The sequence below is a fragment of the Lissotriton vulgaris genome, chromosome 3_1 (genome assembly GCF_964263255.1).
Source record: "Lissotriton vulgaris chromosome 3_1, aLisVul1.2, whole genome shotgun sequence".
Classification (NCBI taxonomy): domain Eukaryota; kingdom Metazoa; phylum Chordata; class Amphibia; order Caudata; family Salamandridae; genus Lissotriton; species Lissotriton vulgaris.
The window spans coordinates 1,901,210,858-1,901,232,535 of NC_141689.1; the positions used below are offsets into that span (position 1 = coordinate 1,901,210,858).

A 21,678-nucleotide genomic window follows, 5' to 3' on the forward strand; every position below is an offset into this window, starting at 1 on the left:
ACCTTTCCAAAGGACGAAGAGATCGTCGATGAATCTCAGCCATAATACCACATCCGTGGTATATTGTTCATGTATTTCTCCCCAAGCTATGCTTTTCTCCCACCATCCCATGGTGAGATTGGCATAGCTTGGGGAAAATGAAACCCCCATTGCACATCCACACACCTAAGTGTAGAGATTTATGTTGAAAAGGAAAATGTTATTGGTCAGGCAGAATGTTATCATCTCTATTAACATATTCGTGTGTCTTATTTCTGAGATTGGACGCTGCTGTAAAAAGTATTTAATCGCTTGAAGTCCAACATCATGTTGGATCAATGTATATAAAGATACGACATCTATTGTTGCCAACCAATCTTTCTTGTGCCAATGGGTGTTCATGATGTTTCTGAGAAAATCCCCAGTGTCTTTGATAAATGAGCTTAGAGAGGGAACAATAGGTGCCAATAAGTAATCATCATACGATGCAACGTTTTCACATGAAGATCCACAGCTTGAAATTATCGGTCTTGCCGGCGGATTATGCAATGTCTTAATGATCTTTGGTAAGAAATACATTGTCGGTGTTGTGGGGTGTAGTACTGTGAGAAAGTCTTTTTCTTCCTTACTTAGTAGGCCATTATCATGCAATTCATTAATTTTCTTATGCAATGTTTGCATCATATTGAAACTTGGATTCGTCAGCAGTAATTCGTAGTTGGTTCGATCATTAAGTTGTCGATCGGCTTCTTTTACATAGTCTACTTTGTTCTGAATTACTATGTTTCCCCCCTTATCCGTTGATTTGATTTCAATGAGGATGTTTAGTTGCAGCGCCTTCAGAACAGCTCGTTCTTGTTTGCTTACATTCTCTTTCTTATTCTTCACATTCGTCATCATTTCTAGTTCTGCAATCACTAGATCATGGTATACATCTATGCGATTTCCAGGATGTATTATGGGGCAGAATTCGGATTTTCTTTTAAAATTGTCTTTTGAACGTGATGCTATATGGATTCCCATGTCAGTTATCATTTGGGTGTTGCTCATATCTGTGTCATCTATCTGATGTGTTAGTTGGTATGCTGTCTCCAGGCTTGCTGCATCAGCTACCGTGAATGTTTCAGGCTGTGGTGTACTTGGTTCAGTTGCCTCTTTAGTTTTCTTGAAAAAGAATTTCTTCAATTTTAGTTTTCGTATATATTTATATACATCAATTCTAGTTTCAACTTCGTCCTGATGTTTGTCAGGACAAAAAGATAATCCTTTACTTAAGACAGCTGTTTCAAATTGAGTCAACTTGTGATCCGATAGATTGACAATTACTTTGGGATCCATTTTTGAAGCTTTGCTTTTTGTTTTCAATATTTCTTGGACGCTGTCCTGTTGCGCAGCGGATATCTTCGATTTCCTGCTTCTCCTGGTTTTCCTCCTTGGTTTGTACTCGTCATTTGTCCTCTTCCTCCTCCTCGTGTTGGTTGATTTCCTCTGCCTCTTCCTGCTGTTTTTGGTGTTTGTTGGTCCTTGTAGAGGATCTCCATCCCCTCTAAAAAAGAAAACTTCCTGAAACCTGCTGCCATTTGCTCGCCATCACTCACTTCCGATTCAGGCTCACTTTGTGAAGTTGTGCTATCTGAGGTTTATATATATATATATATATATATATATATATATATATATATATATATATATATATATATATATATATATATATATATATATATATATATATATATATATAAATATATATACATATATATATATATATCCACACACAAAAGTTTACTTTGTTTAGAAACTCGTAATCTCCGTCATTTTACCTCGGGCAGCAGAAGGAGCGTGCTTGATCTCCCTTACAATGCGTCAAACGCGTATCGGGCATACCGCCCTTGTTCACTGTCTATGTTGAACATGCACGCAGCTGTACGAACTTTATAAGCCCTTGATCCCGCCCTCATGGGATTTCTGCATGAAAAACTCGAGGTTGAAAATGAAAACGTACTCACTCGGATAATAATGACAAAAGTTGCAGCGGCTTTATTTTACCAAGCTTCTTACTAAATTGGGTTTGTCAATGAAATGGCTATGCACTAACTGGTCGCCAATATTTTTGGCTCTTCGGTAGGTGATTTGAGGATAGTCTCCAATTAGTCTTGCCAAGGTTTGATCCGATTTCAGGATTCCCCAATATTTCCGAATTACTTTTGTAAGTTGTTGGTTTTCTGCATTGTATGTAGGGATTAGTCTGATTGTGTTGTCTTCATTTTTGTTAACCTTTTTGTTATGCAGAATTTCTTTGCGGTCTTGATCTATTATTCTCTTGAGACATTTTTCCACAACTTTTGTCGGATATTTTCTTTTGAGGAATCTCTCTGTGGCTTTCTTGCTGTGTTTTTTAAATTTTTGCTCATTTGAGCAATTTCTTTTTAAACTCCCCATAGGGGATGCTCCACTTGAGTTTTTCATTGTGGAAACTCTGTCCATTTAGGGTTGCATTGGTCGCAGTTTTTTGTGATGCAGTGTGGTTTCTAAAGAGTTTTTGTCAATGTAAATTTCTGTGTCTAAAAACACAACTCTTTCTGAGCTGATTTCAAAAGTGAATTTGAGGTTCGATGAGGTGTTGTTTAATTTTACAAAGTATAGTTCAAATTCTGCTTGTGTGCCATTCCAGATGATTAATAAATCGTCTCTAAACCTTAGCCAAAGTATAGTTTTTTGTTTCCACTTGTAGTTTTCTGTATTCCATGCCTCATTTTGTTCAAACCATCCCATTGTAAGGTTCGCATAGTTTGGGGAAAATGAAAATCCCATCGCATATCCTCGTATTTGTTTATAAATCCGCTTATTAAATAAGAAGATATTATTATTGAGGCATAGTGAGATCATTTCGTTTAACATTTTGTTATGTTCTCTGTATTCAATGTTTCTTTTCCCCAGGTAGTATTTACAAGCATTGATGCTGATCTGATGTTCGATATTTGTATACAATGAGATCACGTCCATGGTGATCAATTTGTAGGACGGTTGCCAGACAACATTTTCCAGTTTTCTCAGAAGGTCTGAAGTATCCTTCAGATAAGATGTGAGGTCTTTAACTAATGGAGCAAGGAATTGATCTATGTAGTTTGAGATTCCTTCAAGTAGTAAGTTGTTGGCGGACCCTATAGGCCTGCCTAGTGGTTTTTCTTGGCTTTTCTGGACCTTCAGAAGGCAGTAGAAGGTAGGTAGTGTCGGATGTTTGTTGCCCAAATATTTGTACTCATCTTCATTTATCAGACCTTGTTGATGCCAGTCCATTAGGTGGTTTGTAATTTTTATTTGTAGCTCCTGTGTTGGATCTTTTTTTAGGAGTTGGTAACAGCTTTCATCCATTAATTGGCGCTCGGCTTCCGCAACATAGTCAATTTTGTTTATGATGACTATGTTGCCTCCTTTATCGGCCGGCTTTATTCCTATGGTTTTGTCTTCAGTCAAATTCTTTAGGATTTCTCTTTCCTTTTTTGTTAAGTTGTTATGTCCTTTCTTTGGTGTAATCTTGTACAATTCCTCAACTACTAGCTCTTGAAATATGTCAATCTTGTTTCCTGGTGGTAATATCGGATTGAATCTTGATTTTTGCTTCAAACCACTTTCACTTGCTCCCTCCATTTGGAGTGTTTCCTCAATTTCCATTAATGCTTGTTCCTCTTGGGATAAAGATGTTGTACCCATTGTCATTAGAAGGTTGTTCAGCATATATTTTTGCTAGCTTTAGCTTGCGGGTGTATTTGTATGGATCAATGCGTGTTTCTGCAATGTTCAGGTGGGATGTGGGACAGAAGTTTAAACCTTTTTTCAGTGTGTCATTTTCTATTGTCTTTAAAGTTCTTGTTGAAAGATTGATAATGTTTCATTCTTGTGAATCTTGGTCTGATTCTCTTATTGACGGGATTGTCTCAGTCTGTCTTTTGACCAAGTATCTTCCTTTAATTCTCCCCTGGCCTCTCTGGCCTCGTCTGGTTTTCTTAATCCTCCTCTGGGGCGTCCTCTGCCTCTGCCCCTCTTGGGCTGGTTTCCTTTGTTTTGCTGCTCTAATGCTAGCCGCATTCCCATTAAAAATTAGATTTTTTTGTTTGTTCTGGTGTTCTTGCGGTGTTATCATCTGTTTCGCTTAAATCAATGCTAGATATGGATTCAAAACTTGAGGTTTCTTCTCCTCTCTTGTTTGATTGTGTTTTTTTCTTTCTGTGCTCATATTGTTTCCCAAAAGTGAAGATGCGTCCCTCTTCAAAGTCGGCTTCGTCCCTCTGGAATTTGAATTGTTTGCGTGATTTTACTCGTGCTTCATGTTTTTCCAGGTTTTTCAAAATATCTGATTTGAGTTTCTGTTGTTCATTAGTGAGAGGTAGTTTATTTATTGCCTCTTCCACAGTTTTTCAATTCATTTTTGATTTCCTTCAAAGCCTTCTCAATATGTCTTATCAGAATGATCATTAGTCCTGTAGAGGAATCCAGTAAGTGTTCCCCCCACTCCTGAGGTAAATCACCACTTGTATCCTGGTGGCCTGGCATTAGTGTGAGGTGTAGGCTCCGTAGGATTCTTTTCACTTCAACATACTTTTGTAAAGTTAGTAACTCCCAACATTTGTTTATTTCTTTTTTGGAAAGTCTTTTTCCATTATTTTAGTTTTTCTTTATTTGTGTTGGTAGGTGTTGTGATTTGGCCCCTCTCTGTTCGTGTTGTAACTGTGACTGAAAACAGATCATTTATTTCAGCTAACCGTTTTGCTTCTCTCACCTCCATAGCTCGAAGACTATTTAGTGGTAAGACTGATTTAACAATCTATCATAAGGCGCTGTTATTTTTTATCTGAGTCCCTTAGGTAAGTATTGCTCAAATCCGTGTTTGTAGATGATTGTGTTGTTTGTTTGATAAAGTTTTCACGATTCAACACTGATCCATTGGCATTTCTTTGTAGCAAATATCGTATTTACAATATTTATCTGTGGGTGCTTTTAATCTCAATTAATGAACTATATATTGCTGCGTTTGTTCGAGAAAGCCTTTGGCAATTACGCTGCTGGTTTCTGATGCTCTTACCAGAATTCTTTTTACGGTGTGGCTTCAAACCCTCCGGTTCGGTGTACTGTCTTCTGTTTGTGTCAGTTTAAGCAGTGTGTGCAGCTTGCAGATTCTCCTCTCCTTTGCTCAGCTTCCTCAATAGCTACAAAGTATTCTTTTGATGGTGAAGGCTGCCTCGCGTCTTCTCTAATTCCGAACAAGTTTGGCCCACGGCGACGCCGGCGCTCTTAGTCTTGCTCAGTGCGTTTCCCAATCGACAGGGCCAGTCGATAATTATTCCACAGAGTCCAACTCGAGGTTGGAAATGAAAACGCACTCACTTGGATAATAATTACAAAAGTTACAGCGGCTTTATTTTACCAAGCTTCTCGCCAAAGCCCAACGCGTTTGAAGGCTTGATCACGGGAATTGGGAAACGTTACGATATTGTGCCATCGAACAAATACCTGAATACATTGAGCGCATGGGGACGGACCAACTCTGCCTGGGTGGGGACTACAATTTAGTTTTAGACCTGTTGCGGGACAGCACAGCCACCACAGCAGACACAAAGCCTAGAGCAGGGAGGGCACTGAATTTGAATTTGAATTTAAAAAGACTTATAAAGCGCACGTACACTGAATCAGTTTCATGGCGCTGGCGAGGTCACTGAGTGAGAGCAAGAAGAGAGCTAGGAGCCGAAAGCCTGCTGGAATAGGAACGTTTTTAGTGACCTCCGGAACTCCATATAGGAAGAGGAGAGTCTTAAAGATAGAGGGAGGTCATTCCAGTGGGTGGGTGCAAGGACAGCAAACTTCTGCCCTCCTGACCGTTTCTTTTTAAAGCGAGGCGTAGTTAACAAGGCCAGGCTAGAGGAGCGAAGGTCCCTGAGGGGAACATAGGAAGAGATTGCCGAGTTGATAAAAGCAGGGGCTGTGCCCGCTCTTGCTTGAAAAGTCAAACACCCCAACTTAAACCTGGCCCGTTGTTTTATAGGCAGCCAGTGTAGGCTTCTGAGCAGAGGGGTTGAATGATGGGACCTGGATAAACCTGATTCTGTACCAACTGCAGACGTTGCAGGGCATAGGCAGGAGCTCCATTATAGATGATATTGCCATAGTCGATCTTTGACAAGACCATGGCCATTAAGATCAGCTTTAATGCAGAGGTGGTAAAAAACCTGGCAACTTTCCGAATGACTCGTAGTGTAAAAAAACAGGAGGAAACCACCGAGTTGATATGTGAATGAAGAGTTAATTGATTGTTGAGCGTGATCCCAAGTGTTTTAACTGTAAAAGAAGGGAGAGGAGGGGACCCAAGTGAGAGGGGCCAAAAAGAGGGGGACCAGGGGTTGGCAGCACCGCCCGTCGCCACTAGTTCTGTTTTATCCGGATTACGTTTTAACTGATTGATGTTCATCCAGTCTCGGATAAATAGCATGACGGACTGGAAACTGCTGGCACTGCTTGATATTACTGATAGTTATGAACTGCTGAGTGCATGGAGATATCGAAACCCTAGTCAGGATGGGTACATGCACTACTACGCGCCATATAATACATGGACCAGGTTGGTCTATTGGTGCCTGTCGATGGGTGTGGCACTGTGGGACAATGGAATGACAAATCTCCCATGCTCACTGTCAGACCCCTCTTCTGTAGTAGCAGAACTGCCTGTTCCACGTGCTGGGGGGGAGTAACGTCCATAGAGATTCCCAGACATGGGCCTGAGAGACACGGTATTTGCAGCAGAATGGAGCACAGCAATAAGTGAGTATTTTACACTGTACGAAGGCACAGTGACATCTAAAGCTGCATTATGGGAGGTGTTTAAGGCATATACCAGGGGAGTGTGCAGATCAAAGAGCACAGGGATCCTTAGGGACCTACTATGCACATTTGCTAGAATCGAAGCATAGCTGATAGAGTTAGATCAACAAGATGTGCAACCCACAGATTCCTCCATGCTACAACAACGCACAACTCTACTGACAGAGTTCTCATAATTAGTAAAAATCAATAAAAAGAATAAATAAAAAAAGGACTACAAATCTGGCTTTAGGCCTTGCTCCACCACATAAGCTCTTACACTTCACACAGCCAACAAAGGCCTCCTGATTGTTAACAAAAACACCTCCCGCCTCTTGATCCTACTCAATCACTCTGCAACTTTCAATGAGGTTGACTGCCAAGCACTACTACAAATGCTGCTAACAAACATTGGGCTCTTCCGTCATGATCCAGCAACAGTTCTTTTCCTACCATAGCAATAGCCAACCATCAATCAAGATGTAAACATCGAGATTCCAGAACCTACCTGTCTCCTGAGGATTTCCTGGTGCACCATTCCCACCCCATTGTCTTCAATCTCTAAATAAAATGCCTCAGAATCATATTTACCAACAGCAGAATCGAAATTCAGCAATAATCTGATTAAGCACAATATTGCCTGAAATTCTCCACGAATCACAACATCCATTTATGCAAAACCTGCTTCAGTCATTCAGAAATGCATCTCCAATGCATGACTACAAGTCTGTCAAGACAGATTCCCTCCAGTTTAGCAATAGTAACAAACAATTACAAATTAAAGCCTTACTCTTTTGAAATTAACTTTGATAGGTTAATCTCCCCAGCTGACATAAAAAGACACAAGCACTTGGTTTTACCATTGACAACCAAATGTGCTTCAAAGAATCCCTTGCTAAAACAAAAAAATAGGTCCCAACTTTCCTTTCTCAAATGCATGAAATACTAACCCCTAGGAAATGGACTTCAGAACAAAAGTACAAGGCTTTCTCTATTCACACCTAGATGGAGAAAAACTCTTGCTCTGACACCACAGTGGCTCACTGGAAAGGTACCCTACATGTGGCAGCATCTCTTAGTTAAGGGGTATCATTCAAATCATGAAGGAAGTACTTTTGTGCTCTCTTCAAGATAAGCTGTATAACATGCATGGCTACCAGAACATGCACCCACCCATACCAGATAGAAAAGTGAACTCCTTCAGGTGGCCAGTTCCATTCCTGAACTTAGTTCATTCCCTGTCTGGACACACAAAAATGTAAGAAAGATACAACATATTCAATTTTTGCACCCGGGATTTGGATCAGCATCTCTATCAACTACAAAATTGCCCAATCCTGCTGCAATTACTAAAAGACTTTAAGACCGTACTTTTCAGAGAACACTACATCACCTCATTTATGCAATTCACCACACAGGAACAACCTGCTTCATTGCTCCCACCCTTTTCAGGACTTCATTGCACATCAATTAGGGTTAGGCTCTACAAATGAATAGCTAAATAAATAAATACATGATACCTGGGCTGTTATCTCACTTGCCACGATGTGAAAGTCAGCAAAATAGAGAACTCTTCCAGGAGATGGCAATCTATCCATTCATCTCTCTCAGTCATTGCACTACCCGCATGTTAGCTGAAGATCTAGGACCACATTTATGAGGCCCTCCTGGCACTTTTCCAACACTGAAACATCACTTTTTTGACTTTTCGGGGGTGTAATGTGCCACAGCATATTTACAAGGCCACGCAAAGCCAATTTACGTGGCTTTTCATGGTCTTGTAAATATGTGCCCTTTTCACACAGAACACTACTTGAAAGGGGTATACAATGGGTGTTGCTGTGGGTGTTTTCATGCAACACCTATGGTACCTGAAGCATTCCCAGATTTCCGGGAAATCGTAAACCTGGGAATGTATCAGAATTTAATGCCCCCCCCCCCCCCCCCAGAATGGTGTTAGAGGAGGCGCAACGTGGAGACATGTTTTCATGTCTCCTCATTTATCCTTTTTCTATGTGTGCTGCAATCTGCAGCACATATAGAAAGAGGAGATCGCATCTTGTGATTGATTTTGTGTTGAAAGGTATCCCTTCATGCACAAAATCAATCAGCCCCACAATGCAGACACCCTTGCACCCTGGCACAAGGGTGCCTGCGTTGACACATGGCAGCCCATTGTGTGCCGGTGCTAGGTAAATGACAGGAATGCACCCTAACTCATAGATACAGCACATTCCGGCCCTTTTGTTTTGAAGCAAGGCAGCACAGCAAGATTCCTTGCTACACCACCCTACATCAATACCTCATAAATGAGGCCATCAGTGCCCAGTGGAACCTGCCTCATTGAGAAATAATCTAGTTATGAAGGTTGAACAGTGAGTAGCAAAAGGTTTTGTTGTGGGTAATTCAAAAGCTTGAAACCCCCTGATTAGGTATGTGTAAAGCAGTGTTCCATGCATCTAAATGCAAATAACTCCCCTCCTCCAGCTGTTAAATGGGATTACTGTGGAATACTCACCCTTCTTGGCCCTGCTACTAATGCATGTACTGCACAATCCATAGATATACCCCTGCTTAATAAACCATTTTCTCACCTTCAGTATCATGGGCCAAGGTCAAGATTTATGGGGGCATTTATAATTTGGAGAATAGCCCTCTAGCCTGTCAGGACAGCAGAGGCTCTGGTTTCACCCTTCTAAATAGGTGAATTGGCCCCCCCATATTTAGAACTCCTTGACTAACTGGTCAGGATCTATTGGCGTGCCCTCCTGGAAGTGGCCTGCAGCCAGCAGGGTGGCAGTGTCATGGGCATTAAGGTGCTCTTCCTGCACCCTGACCTGGGCACCGGCGGCGCCGAGCGGTGCGTGCTGGACAGGGCGCTGGCCCTGCAGGCCCGGGGCTGCTCGGTGGAGGTCTGGACCGCGCACTATGACTGTTGCCACTGCTTCCCGGACTCCCTTGGCCCTGCGCGTCTCCTGTGCCGGGGACTGGCTGCTGCGCAGCCTCGGGGGCCGCTGCGCCGCGCTCTGCGCCTACCTGCGCATGGTCTACCTGGCGCTCTACGTCGTGTTCCTCAGCGGAGCCGAGAGTGACGTGTTCTTCTGTGACCAGGTGTCTGCATGTATTTCATTCCTTAAGCTTTCCAGAAGGCCAAAGAAGGTGCTATTTTACTGTCACTTCCCAGACCAACTCCTCACCCGAAGGGAGTCCTTGCTCAAAAAGTTATACAGAGCTCCAATTGATTGGCTGGAAGAGTAAACTACGGGCATGGCAGATTGTATACTTGCCAACAGCAAATTCACAGCAGATGTTTTTAAGAACACATTTAAGTCCTTAGCGAACATAAATCCAGATGTACTTTATCCCTCTTTGAATTCCAACAATTTTGATTCCATAGTTTCTGCAGACCTTGAAGGTATGGTTCACAAGAGAGTACAGTTTTTGTTTCTCTCAATCAACTGATACGAAAGGAAAAAAATATACTTGCATTAGAAGCATTCCACAATCTGCTATCACGGCTCAATGCTGATAAGTTGGAACAATGTCACCTGATTGTAGCTGGTGGATATGACGAACGCAGTGGATTTACGGGCAGAGCTGAGGCTCTACTGATGAAAATTCAGTAGTTCTCCCATCTCCAAATGGGGTTAAGGAACAGTGAGTTGGATGGTCAGGGCAACCACTTTCTTTGTGGAATGTCCAGACTAACCAACTTCTAACTAACCACCCAACATCACAAACATTACATTCAGTTAAAGCAACAAATAATGAAAGTGCTAAACTTCATACTATTCAAGATCTTTGGGAGTAACACTTCACTGTGAGACTCCACCTGGTGGCCAACAGAGCTAGGACCGACAATGCTGAGAACATTGCCATCATCATAGACACCAAAACTTGAAATGACTGCCAAAGTCAACACCATCACCGCCTCATGCTTTTATGCCCTGATGATGCTGAGGAAGATTTTCAAATAGTTTCCAATCAGCCTTAGGAAAATGAGTGCACATGCCCTCCGCACAGCAAGTTCGACTAAAAGAGCACCTTCCATGTTGATATCAACAAATAACTCACTGGAAGGCTGCATACCATGCAGAACATGGCTGCCTCAATATCCCATGCAGGAGTCACATTACATCACATCTGAAGGAGCTTCACTGGCTCCCCATACACAAGCACACGGAATTCAAACTCCTCACCCACACTTTCAAGGTATTACCAAACACTGACTCAGCATACCACCACAAACGCATCCGCTATCACAAATCTTACAGGCACCTCCACTCATCCAGACTCCCACTTGCACACCAGATCAAGCGATTGAGCCTTCTCATGCATTGTTCCAAAAGCACCGAACGACCTGCCGCCAGACATAAGAACCTCCTCCTCACTTCTTGCATTCTGCTAGAGGCTGACAACCAGGTTTTTCGAGTAGTTCCTCTCAGCCGTAGGTTAGGCTAGACTCACACCTGCTCAGAACTAAAATACCCTCCTGTGTGATAGTGCACTCTACTAATCTGAATAATATAAAGGAACATGCACATTTATTGAAACATATACATGCAGCCATGCTCTGCAATCTTTCCACTTCTTGTTTTCAAAGTGTATTATATGTGTATGCAGAAAAAAAACTACTATTCTATGCACCTAATACAAAATAAACAACTTTCTCTGACAACCATTATGTGTTCCTGCACCTTTCTCTAATATTTGTCTGCCCACATCACTAAGCCCCTGGAAAGTTACAGAGTGCGCCATGGCTCAAAGTCTACTCATCAGGTGTTAATTGGGGATATGAATATCATTTTTACAACTGTGGCCTGGGAGGTCTGCAAGAATGCCACAAGATTATATTTCACTTATCCACAGGGATTCCTATCATCTAGTGCACATAGGGGCATATTACCAAGCAATAGCGATAATTATCGCTATTGCTTGGTTAGCGGGAAAAAAATATCGCCGAGCACCAAGGATTTTTACCGCTGAGATACCTTGATATTATCAAGGTTTATCTCAAAAGCGGTAAAAATCCAGCGAAATGCATGAATATCGCTGAGAAATCAGCGATATTCATGCATTATCGTGACAATGCTCTTAGCCATGGTATCCACCTTCCATTGGATAACATGGCTAAGAACTGCTTTTAGCAGGCGTTAGCTTTTGGAGATATTCGCGCTTAGCGCAAATATTTCCAAAAGTTGTTAATAGGAGTTAGAGATGTTAGCGACTGTTTTCAGTCGCTAACATCTTGGCACGCCCACTTTGCATGTCATTAGCGATAATTATCGCTGACATGCAAAGTGGGCCCCTAAATGTCCGCTGTCGCCTACAAGCTGTCGCTAACTGGTGTTAGCGACAGCTTGGTAATAGGGCGATAAAATTATTGCCGCATTAGCGGGAAAAAATCCCGCTAATGCAGCGATAATGCTCTTGGTAATATGCCCCATAGTTTTGATGTGATGAAACATGTCCTACCATAACTCTTCCTTGCTGGTTTTCTTAGTGCTATGCTATCAAGATTAAATTGCTTGACTGAAGTTACAACGAAAATCAAACTCCACATCTCAAAAAGAAGTCTTTTGCATCAACAGCTTTTCATGAGCTGTTCCATTAATGCACAGCTTTTAATAAAAGTAGGTGTGAAGTGAAAAGCGTTAAGAGATGTCAGGCAGGGAAGCCAGAGCTTCCAATATGAACAGTTGCATAGAAATGGTTTACTTTCTATTTCTGATGTAGGATGATGAAGAAGCAATGTGCCTAAGGGCAGGGTATAATTTACACATCTGCAGTATTCAACTTGCACATTCCTAAATGTATTCTGATATGAGTACATACAATCTGTATTTTTTTATTTGGTGATTTCCACATGCACCGAATGTCTACAATACAAGCAAGTAATTTGGAAAGGGGCGACCATTCGGTCCCCCCGAACGTATGGTGGAGTACCACGATCCCCCCGGGAAGCCATCTTGGGCGGGAGGCGAGTCTCGGCTGGTATGCCCGAAGTGGCGTAGCCGGGGCGCGCCTTTTTCCCGCCCTAGAGTGGGCTGGCCTAGACACTGACGTGGCCGGCCACGCCCTCGGGGCAGGCCGGGGCGGGTTTACGCCCGCCCTGAAGACGGATAAAAGGAGCAACAAGCCAAGGAAGCATCCTCTTGTTCCTGTGCTCTGAAGCTGCACCACCTCGCTGCACGTGAGCTCGAGACGGAACGAAGAGCCAATTTTGAGCGTTGTAATCTTTCTTGTTTGTTTTGCAGATACTCTGTCGGAGAATGCCTAAGAAGGCGGGAAAGCGAATGACTACCGACCAGATGCTGCGTGTTCTCATGAAAGAGGTGACCGACCTAAAGAAGCGAATGGCGGAGAAAGACGAGGAAGGGGGGCCGAAACGTCCTCTGGCAGGAGCAGCTCCAGGAGGAAAAGGCAAGAGGCCCAGAAGGGGAGCATCTGGGGGGGACGGCCCGGTTCCCTGTACTCCGCTCGAGGCACCCACTCCTGTGCCGGAGGAAGGGAATCCGATTCCCGTGGTGGTCACCCCCGTATCCGGGGAGGATATGCCGCCCGAGCTGGCAGCACAACTAGCAGCGTGGTTGGGTAAAGGTAGTAAGGGCGCCACGGCTGACGACGCGCAGGTTTTGATGAGGCAACTGCGGGAAACAAGGGAAGCGACGAAGGCTCCACCGCCGGATGCGGCAGTAGGAAAACCACCTGGGTCAGGTCCAGTCGCTGATACAGCTTCCGGTTCAGGTAAGCGGCCATTGCCGATTGCGAGGGATGAGTCGGCACCCTCTCGAAGGGAAAAGTTGGGTCAACATGTCCCTCTGGCTATCAAAGAGAAGATATGGGCAGGGGAGTATATAAACATCTTCTCGTTGCTTACCGATCATTATGAGATGGAGCATGTTAAGAGCCAAAAGGAGCTCATGCATCCGAGTGTTTGGCGCGCAAAGATGGCCGCCTTTAAGGTAAATGAAAACATTGGTAATTGGGGCAAGGCATGGGGGGTTTTTACATCCATCTTGGGTGAACGTAGGCCCGAATTGCTGTCCGAATTGCCGATTTATCAGTCACGGATCATGGGGTATTCAGTATCGCACGAGGGCAACCATTGGTTTTGTTATGATAATATTTTCAGAAAAGCGAAAGAGCATGATAAAAACTTAACTTGGGATTGTTATGATTCTGTGTCCTGGTCCAAAATGGAGGACTCTGGTATGTTGAAGGTGCCATTGGTTGGGAGTAACGTTGGCGAATCCTCCCGCCAATATGCGGGGACGCCCTTTCGATCAGGTACAAGTAACGACAATCACTCGAGGCCAATCGGCAACACAGGAAGAAGGGGGGTGTGTTGGAACTTTAACAGGGGGAAATGTACTAGGCCCCAGGGGTCATGCAAATTTAGGCACGAATGTGGGGGGTGTGGGCAATCATCCCATCCTGAGTCCATGTGCAGAGCCAAAACGGGTGATAACGGGGGTAGAGGAGGCGCCAAACAGGTCTGACATAGTCCGAGGGGCGCCTTTACCTACTCCGATTGATACCATGGCGATGATTCCCTGGCTCAGCGAATACCCGGATCACGCTTCCGCTGGGGTGTTGCGGGGCGGATTTTCATATGGGTTCCGCATCCCAGTAGGGGATTTTCAGGGTATAGCAAAATGTAAAAACCAGATATCGGTCTTACAGCATACGACTGTGGTACAGGAAAAGATCGGGAAGGAGGTGGCTCGAGGTCGAGTCGCCGGTCCTTTTAAAGTGCCACCAGTTGCTAACTTTGTTTGTTCCCCTTTAGGGGTGGTCCCCAAGAAGGACCCGGGTGAGTTTCGGCTGGTACATAATTTGTCAGCCCCACGTGGTCTTTCCGTGAACGATGCGATAGACCCGGAAGTGTGTTCGGTGCGGTACGCATCCTTCGATGAGGCCGTAGCCATATTGAATCGCCTGGGGCCCGGTGCGCTGATGGCAAAATCTGATATCGAGTCAGCGTTCCGGTTGCTCCCGGTACATCCAGACGATCAGCGTCTCCTTGGTTTCATGTTTCAGGGTCACTATTACATGGATAGGTGTATGCCGATGGGGTGCTCTATATCGTGTGCCTATTTCGAAAAGTTCAGTTGCTTCCTGCAATGGGTCTTCACAAAGAGGACGGGGTTTCATCATGTTATGCATTATCTCGATGACTTTTTGTTTCTGGGGGCAGCCGGGGATCCGGAATGTGGACAGGCTTTGAATGCATTTTGTGTCTTGATGAATCAGTTTGGCGTGCCATTGGCACCAGGTAAGACTGTGGGTCCCTCGACTTGCCTCGAGTTTCTGGGGATCGAGCTCGATTCCGAGGAAGGTTGTTTTCGTTTACCAGGTGAGAAAGTGTTAAGGTTCAGGGCATCCCTGCAAATGTGTATAAGTGAGTCGAAGGTTAAGTTACATCAGTTACAACAATTGGTGGGGCAGTTGAATTTTGCCCTAAGAGTTATACCGATGGCCCGCCCCTTTTCTCGCTCGATCGCTCAAGCCATGGTCGGCCTGAAGGAGGGTCATCATCGCACAAGGCTCTCGGCAGAGGTTCGCCAGGACATGCGCATTTGGTTGGCATTTCTGGCGGATTTCAATGGTCGAATTGTCTGGAACAAACCGGCCGTGTCCTCTGAGGAGCTGGGGCTGTGGACAGATTCGGCAGGGAGCATTGGTTTTGGTGCCATATTTGGCACTCAGTGGTCGGCACAAAGATGGCCGTCATGGTGGCATGATAGTGGTCTGACAAGTAACATTGCTTTCCTAGAACTTTTTCCCATTCTGGTGGCCCTGAGAACTTGGCCTGAGGGGTTCAGAGATCACTCTGTGGTATTCTGGTCTGATAACATGACCGTTGTTGAGTGTATCAATAGCCAGGCAGCACGATGCAAATGGGTCCTGAGATTGCTCAAGGAAATTGTGTTATTGTGTATGCAATTGAATGTACTATTTAAGGCAAGACATGTCCCAGGGGGGATGAACCAGGCGGCTGATGCCCTTTCTCGTTTTCGTATGCAGGCCTTCTGGGGTTTTCGGCCCACAGCGGACCCGGTGGCAGCACCCTTTCCCGAAGCTCTCTGGTCTCTCGGTGCCCCGAATTACAGAACCTCGTGGGAGAGAGTTTAGCACCCAGGACGAGGAAGGCATATGAAGGGGCGTTCCGTTCCTATTGGGCCTTTTTGGGGGCGGCTAGAGGGGAGCTTTGGGGCCAGGAGGAGTTGGTAGTGAAATTCCTGCTGTCGTTACGGCAGGCAGGCAAATCAGTGGCGACGGCCCAGAGGCATCGGGCCGCCATTTCCTTTGTGGCTAGGGCTCATGGGATCCAGGACCCGACAGCATCTTTCGTTGTGCAAAAAGCGCTACGTGGGTGGCAACGCCTTGAGGGTCGCAGAATAGATGAAAGGCGCCCGATAGGTCTGGATAGGTTGGCCCTGTTATTATCTAGACTCCCTGCAATATGTTCATCCCAGTATGAAACAGTGTTATTCCGAGCCGCTTTTACGCTGGCATTCCATGGGGCAATGCGGGTAAGCGAATTAGTGGCGAGGAACAAGCAGGACGTGATGGGGGGACTGTGCCAAGAGCACGTTCAGATCAGGGGGGAGACAATGACTGTCTCGTTCGTCAGGTCCAAGACCGATCAGGGTGCGATGGGTGACTGCATACTAATGCATAGGATCCCCGGGTCCTCCATGTGCCCGGTGAGGTGTGTAGAGGAATATTTAGCACAAAGGGTGGCACTATGGGGGGGGACCTTGTTGAGACACGCTGACACCACCCCACTGACGAGGTTTCAGTTTCAGCGGGTGCTTGCGATGTCGATTACTGCTGCGGGCTTGAACCCGGGCGAGTTTGGGACCCATTCCTTTCGGATAGGGGCTGCTACAGAGGCTACAGCCAGGGGTCTGAATGTCGAACAAGTTAAACGTGTGGGGCGTTGGTCCTCCAATTGTTATAAGAGGTATGTGCGGTTGCACATGTTGTGAAGCTGTAATGATGTACTCACGCTTCTTGTTTTGTTTGGTTTCAGTTGCGCAAGCCTACGAGGCGGGGCGGACTATGCAGTCGACCCAACACCGGGCCAGCGGTCAGCCATCACCGGCTGTGAAAGAGGAGGTGTGGGTCGTGGGCCACTCATACGTGAGGCGTGCCGCGGACGTATTCAAAGCAGGTGATATGATTCACGTGGCTGGGGAATACGGGTACAGGGTGTCCTTCTACGGAAGGGGCGGACTCTGTATTGACCAGTTTCAATCATTTTTCGAGGGTTTGCTAGGGCGGACGAGGTCACCGCCGTCTATAGTCATAGTACATCTTGGGGGCAATGATTTGGTCACCACTGGTAGACGACTTCTTCTTGAGGCGATGCTTTCCACTGTAAGTTGGTTGGCGAGGAGAGTTCCAGGGTGCACGATTGCATGGTCCCATATGATCCCACGAAAAGTATGGCGGGGGGCTATTTCTGTTTCTGCTCTGAATCATTCAGTAAGAAAAATCAATAACAAAGTGAGTAGATTGTTCCGTTCCAATACACTGCATTCGATTTCGCATGGTTGTATTACTGGTGACAGTATGTATTTGGGGGATGGGGTTCACTTGTCCCGGGTGGGGAACGAGTTACTCATAGGAGACTTGATGGCTTGGCTAAAGACTTTAAGACATGACCTTTAGGTAGGAGTTTTGTGGGGGGTCCGGATAGCCGGTCAACTATCCGGCCTGTGGCGGTAAGGTCATGATCGGTGAGCACTAATTGGAAGATCCCTATGAGTGGGCGTCACCCATTACGGATGGGAGCGCTCGAGGGAGGTGGCCATTGGCCCCTCAACGGGGTAGGCGGTCCCTTCTAAGGATGGGCCGCCGAAAGGAAAGGAAAGGCGGTCAAGGCCCCTTCCTGGGTAGGAGGGGCTACAGCCCCCTCCTGGAGAATTTCCCGGGGCCAGGTCATCTGCGACGGCAGATGTGGTAAGTTGTGTGGGGTTTGGGGGGGGGTCTACGCTACCTTCTAGATACCTCACACGAGTCCTCGGACGACCTTTAAGTGGCGTCGAGTTTATTGGGGCCCCCGTCAAGTCAAGGGAAATTGGTAGTTGCACTCGAGGTACTCCTCTGTGCGGTCGCCCCTCACAAGTGAGGGGGATATTTCTGGGTTAGGGATCTTGACACCGGTTACGACCTTGCCGTTGGCCCTTAAACGTTAGGATGTACAATTTCAAAACTTCAAGTTAAATGTTTTGTAGGATGTTAGTTCGGCTAGGAGAACCTTTGTATTAGAGAATATGTTAAGGTTAGCCAAAACATCGCAATGTGGTAATGAAATTGTACATAATATGAAACTGTTATTTTAATGTTTTAATTTTGTTTCATATTTTAATAAATACGGCCGGGAGGGTCACTCCCTCCCGTCTTCCAAAAGTTCAGAACTGTTTCCGGTTTCCCATCCTTGGGGATTGTGTTGAGAGGGGGTGGCGGGTATCTCGGCCATATGGAAAGGGGCGACCATTCGGTCCCCCCGAACGTATGGTGGAGTACCACGATCCCCCCGGGAAGCCATCTTGGGCGGGAGGCGAGTCTCGGCTGGTATGCCCGAAGTGGCGTAGCCGGGGCGCGCCTTTTTCCCGCCCTAGAGTGGGCTGGCCTAGACACTGACGCGGCCGGCCACGCCCTCGGGGAAGGCCGGGGCGGGTTTACGCCTGCCCTGAAGACGGATAAAAGGAGCAACAAGCCAAGGAAGCATCCTCTTGTTCCTGTGCTCTGAAGCTGCACCACCTCGCTGCACGTGAGCTCGAGATGGAACGAAGAGCCAATTTTGACCCACCCACCAGCCCCTGAGGACAGCAAGTGGTTTTGAATAAAGTTTGATGTGGTACCTCTAATTTTGTTTACAGGTTCGGATTATTATCGTGATAACTTGGAATATGCAATAAAGAAAGGTCAATTTGTGGTATATTTTGCAAATAAAGTTATCCTGCTCTAGTGTTGATCAGTAGCATGTTATTAATAAAGTGTTGTTTTACTGTCTTTTAGTAAATTAATCATTTAGTTTAGAACTGTCGTATTTATTTTGGTCGGGCGGTAAGGTCATGATCGGTGAGCACTAATTGGAAGATCCCTATGAGTGGGCGTCACCCATTACGGATGGGAGCGCTCGAGGGAGGTGGCCATTGGCCCCTCAACGGGGTAGGCGGTCCCTTCTAAGGATGGGCCGCCGAAAGGAAAGGAAAGGCGGTCAAGGCCCCTTCCTGGGTAGGAGGGGCTACAGCCCCCTCCTGGAGAATTTCCCGGGGCCAGGTCATCTGCGACGGCAGATGTGGTAAGTTGTGTGGGGTTTGGGGGGGGTCTACGCTACCTTCTAGATACCTCACACGAGTCCTCGGACGACCTTTAAGTGGCGTCGAGTTTATTGGGGCCCCCGTCAAGTCAAGGGAAATTGGTAGTTGCACTCGAGGTACTCCTCTGTGCGGTCGCCCCTCACAAGTGAGGGGGATATTTCTGGGTTAGGGATCTTGACACCGGTTACGACCTTGCCGTTGGCCCTTAAACGTTAGGATGTACAATTTCAAAACTTCAAGTTAAATGTTTTGTAGGATGTTAGTTCGGCTAGGAGAACCTTTGTATTAGAGAATATGTTAAGGTTAGCCAAAACATCGCAATGTGGTAATGAAATAATATGAAACTGTTATTTTAATGTTTTAATTTTGTTTCATATTTTAATAAATACGGCCGGGAGGGTCACTCCCTCCCGTCTTCCAAAAGTTCAGAACTGTTTCCGGTTTCCCATCCTTGGGGATTGTGTTGAGAGGGGGTGGCGGGTATCTCGGCCATAAGCTCTCTCGATTTCTGTGTTCACATTTTCTCATACAGTTTTCGCCACAATACATGATTTTAAGTACTTAACTTATAAAATGTAGAATGGTTATTACCTTTCATGTTGACTTAAGTTAAGTGAGAAACCAGTCAATACCGTTAACCAATTATCCCCCCCTCACTTTCTAATACTTTTAAGGTATCACACTGTCATCAGTCCATTAACATTTCATCACATCAATCAGGAAGCATTTGTATAGCACGGCTTATAACCCTGGGAGGTATCCAGGTGCTGAGGATTGTAGGCTATTCATCGAAGAGTCGGGTCTTGAGCCTCTTCCTGAAGTTGTGCGGTCAGGAAGTGGGGGCAGGAGGGACGTCTTTCCAGGACTTGGCGGCAAGGTTGGAGAATTACCACAAAAATGCTCAAGATTGGGTAGAGAGCCCCTACACTAGCCAGTTTAGTGCTGAACTCATTTCTATCATCTATACCGCTTAGTCGTCACTATCTCCTTTTTCAGTCATCCTACCTCTGAGGCATGCAGTTATCATGTTCTCTTAACTGCCTCACTCAAAGTTACAACAAATACAAGGCATGTGATGTTTAAAACACACACCTGAGACTATTATTCCACAAACTACCCTTAATAAAGCACTAGGGACATAGGTGTTCATCAAGACCCTGGTAGGCAGGCCCTTCATTTACAAGCCTGGTGCGGATATCTGTACAGTGAAGGTAGCCATTTTGGCTCCCCTGACAACACAAAATATCAACAGGAGAGTGAGGGTATGACTATTCACTCTCTTACCCCCTACTAGATTATTATTAAACAACAGAAGAGTGAAAGGACAACAAACAACCTCAAAACAAATATGTGAGGGTTAGGTGGAAGGTAAAGAAAGGTGGAAACTCAACACATATAGAAAGTTGTTTAAGAACCCTCACTCACCAATCTAGTGGTGACATGCTTCATCACTGGGTTCCCACTGGAAAGACCTAATGTCTTTCCAGTGTGCTACAATGCCTGTTTACAGCGGAGCTGGTTCTTGTGTGTGTTGAGGTGGTAAGAAAAAAACAGAAGCCAAATTGTGCTAAGTGAGTGCAATAAGGTGTAAAAAATATAAAAAGTGCGAAGTTGTGACTGTCAACTACTTTATTAATAGTCCAACCAGCAATGATTAAAAACAGATATAAGTGGACTCAAAGGTTTAGTCTCATCTATTAGAGACCCCTAGTCCACAGTGAATACAAAACAAATTTGGTCGACGTGTTTCTGCTTTTAGGAGCCCGAGTCGCTCAGCTTTCTTCAGGACCAGTTAGTGTGATCCTCCGGTGGTATACACGCACTAAGTTGCACCCGGCCGTGAGGATATTAGTGTTAAAAAAAAGAAAACGTTTTTTTCTATTATACTCACGCCCCAAAGCCGTTCAGACCCAATCAGCAATTTGCTAGGGTCAGGTACCTGTAAGGAGAAATGTTTTCAAAGTCAGAAAAAACATTTACAATGATTACAGTAAGATACCATATACTGCTGGTCAATCCCTTCACCAGAACATCCACCCCTATGGTGAAAGTCAAGGAAATGGTGTGTAAGCACTTCCTGCTACTAGTATTTTAGATAACAGGTGACATGGTCTACCATCATAAACGATTAATATGTGGTAGATATATGTATTTTATTCTGCCACTAAGTTTCTATGGCAAAATATGGTATCCAGTTATTTTAATAAAACGTGGATATAATGCTACTAACAACAAGCTGAAGATGCACTCAAAAAATGGAAATATAAATGGAGTCTCAAAAGGGGCTCCATGGGGGGATTCAATTAACAAACGGAAGATAGGAAAGCCCAATTGCTAACTCACAAGAGGAAGGCGATTTTCATTCCGCATGGGCTGGCGCGGTAGGGTTTTTTTTTTCACGTCGCATATCTGAAAAGAAATCAGAAATGCGAACACACATACTGATAGTCCGGTTAACATTCTCCGTAAAATCAGCATTTAATTGTTTTTGCCTCATTGTCACTCCCTT

The 21,678-nt window shown here is 45.1% G+C and overlaps 1 protein-coding gene and 1 pseudogene across 2 annotated transcripts in view; one reads left to right on the top strand and one right to left on the bottom strand.

The window, feature by feature from the left end:
* The window catches only part of FSTL5 (follistatin like 5), a 2,973,258-nt gene that overhangs the window by 639,205 nt on the left and 2,312,375 nt on the right, over positions 1-21,678 (bottom strand). The window lies entirely within an intron of this gene.
* LOC147728599 (alpha-1,3/1,6-mannosyltransferase ALG2 pseudogene) lies at positions 9,633-10,652 on the top strand (annotated as a pseudogene).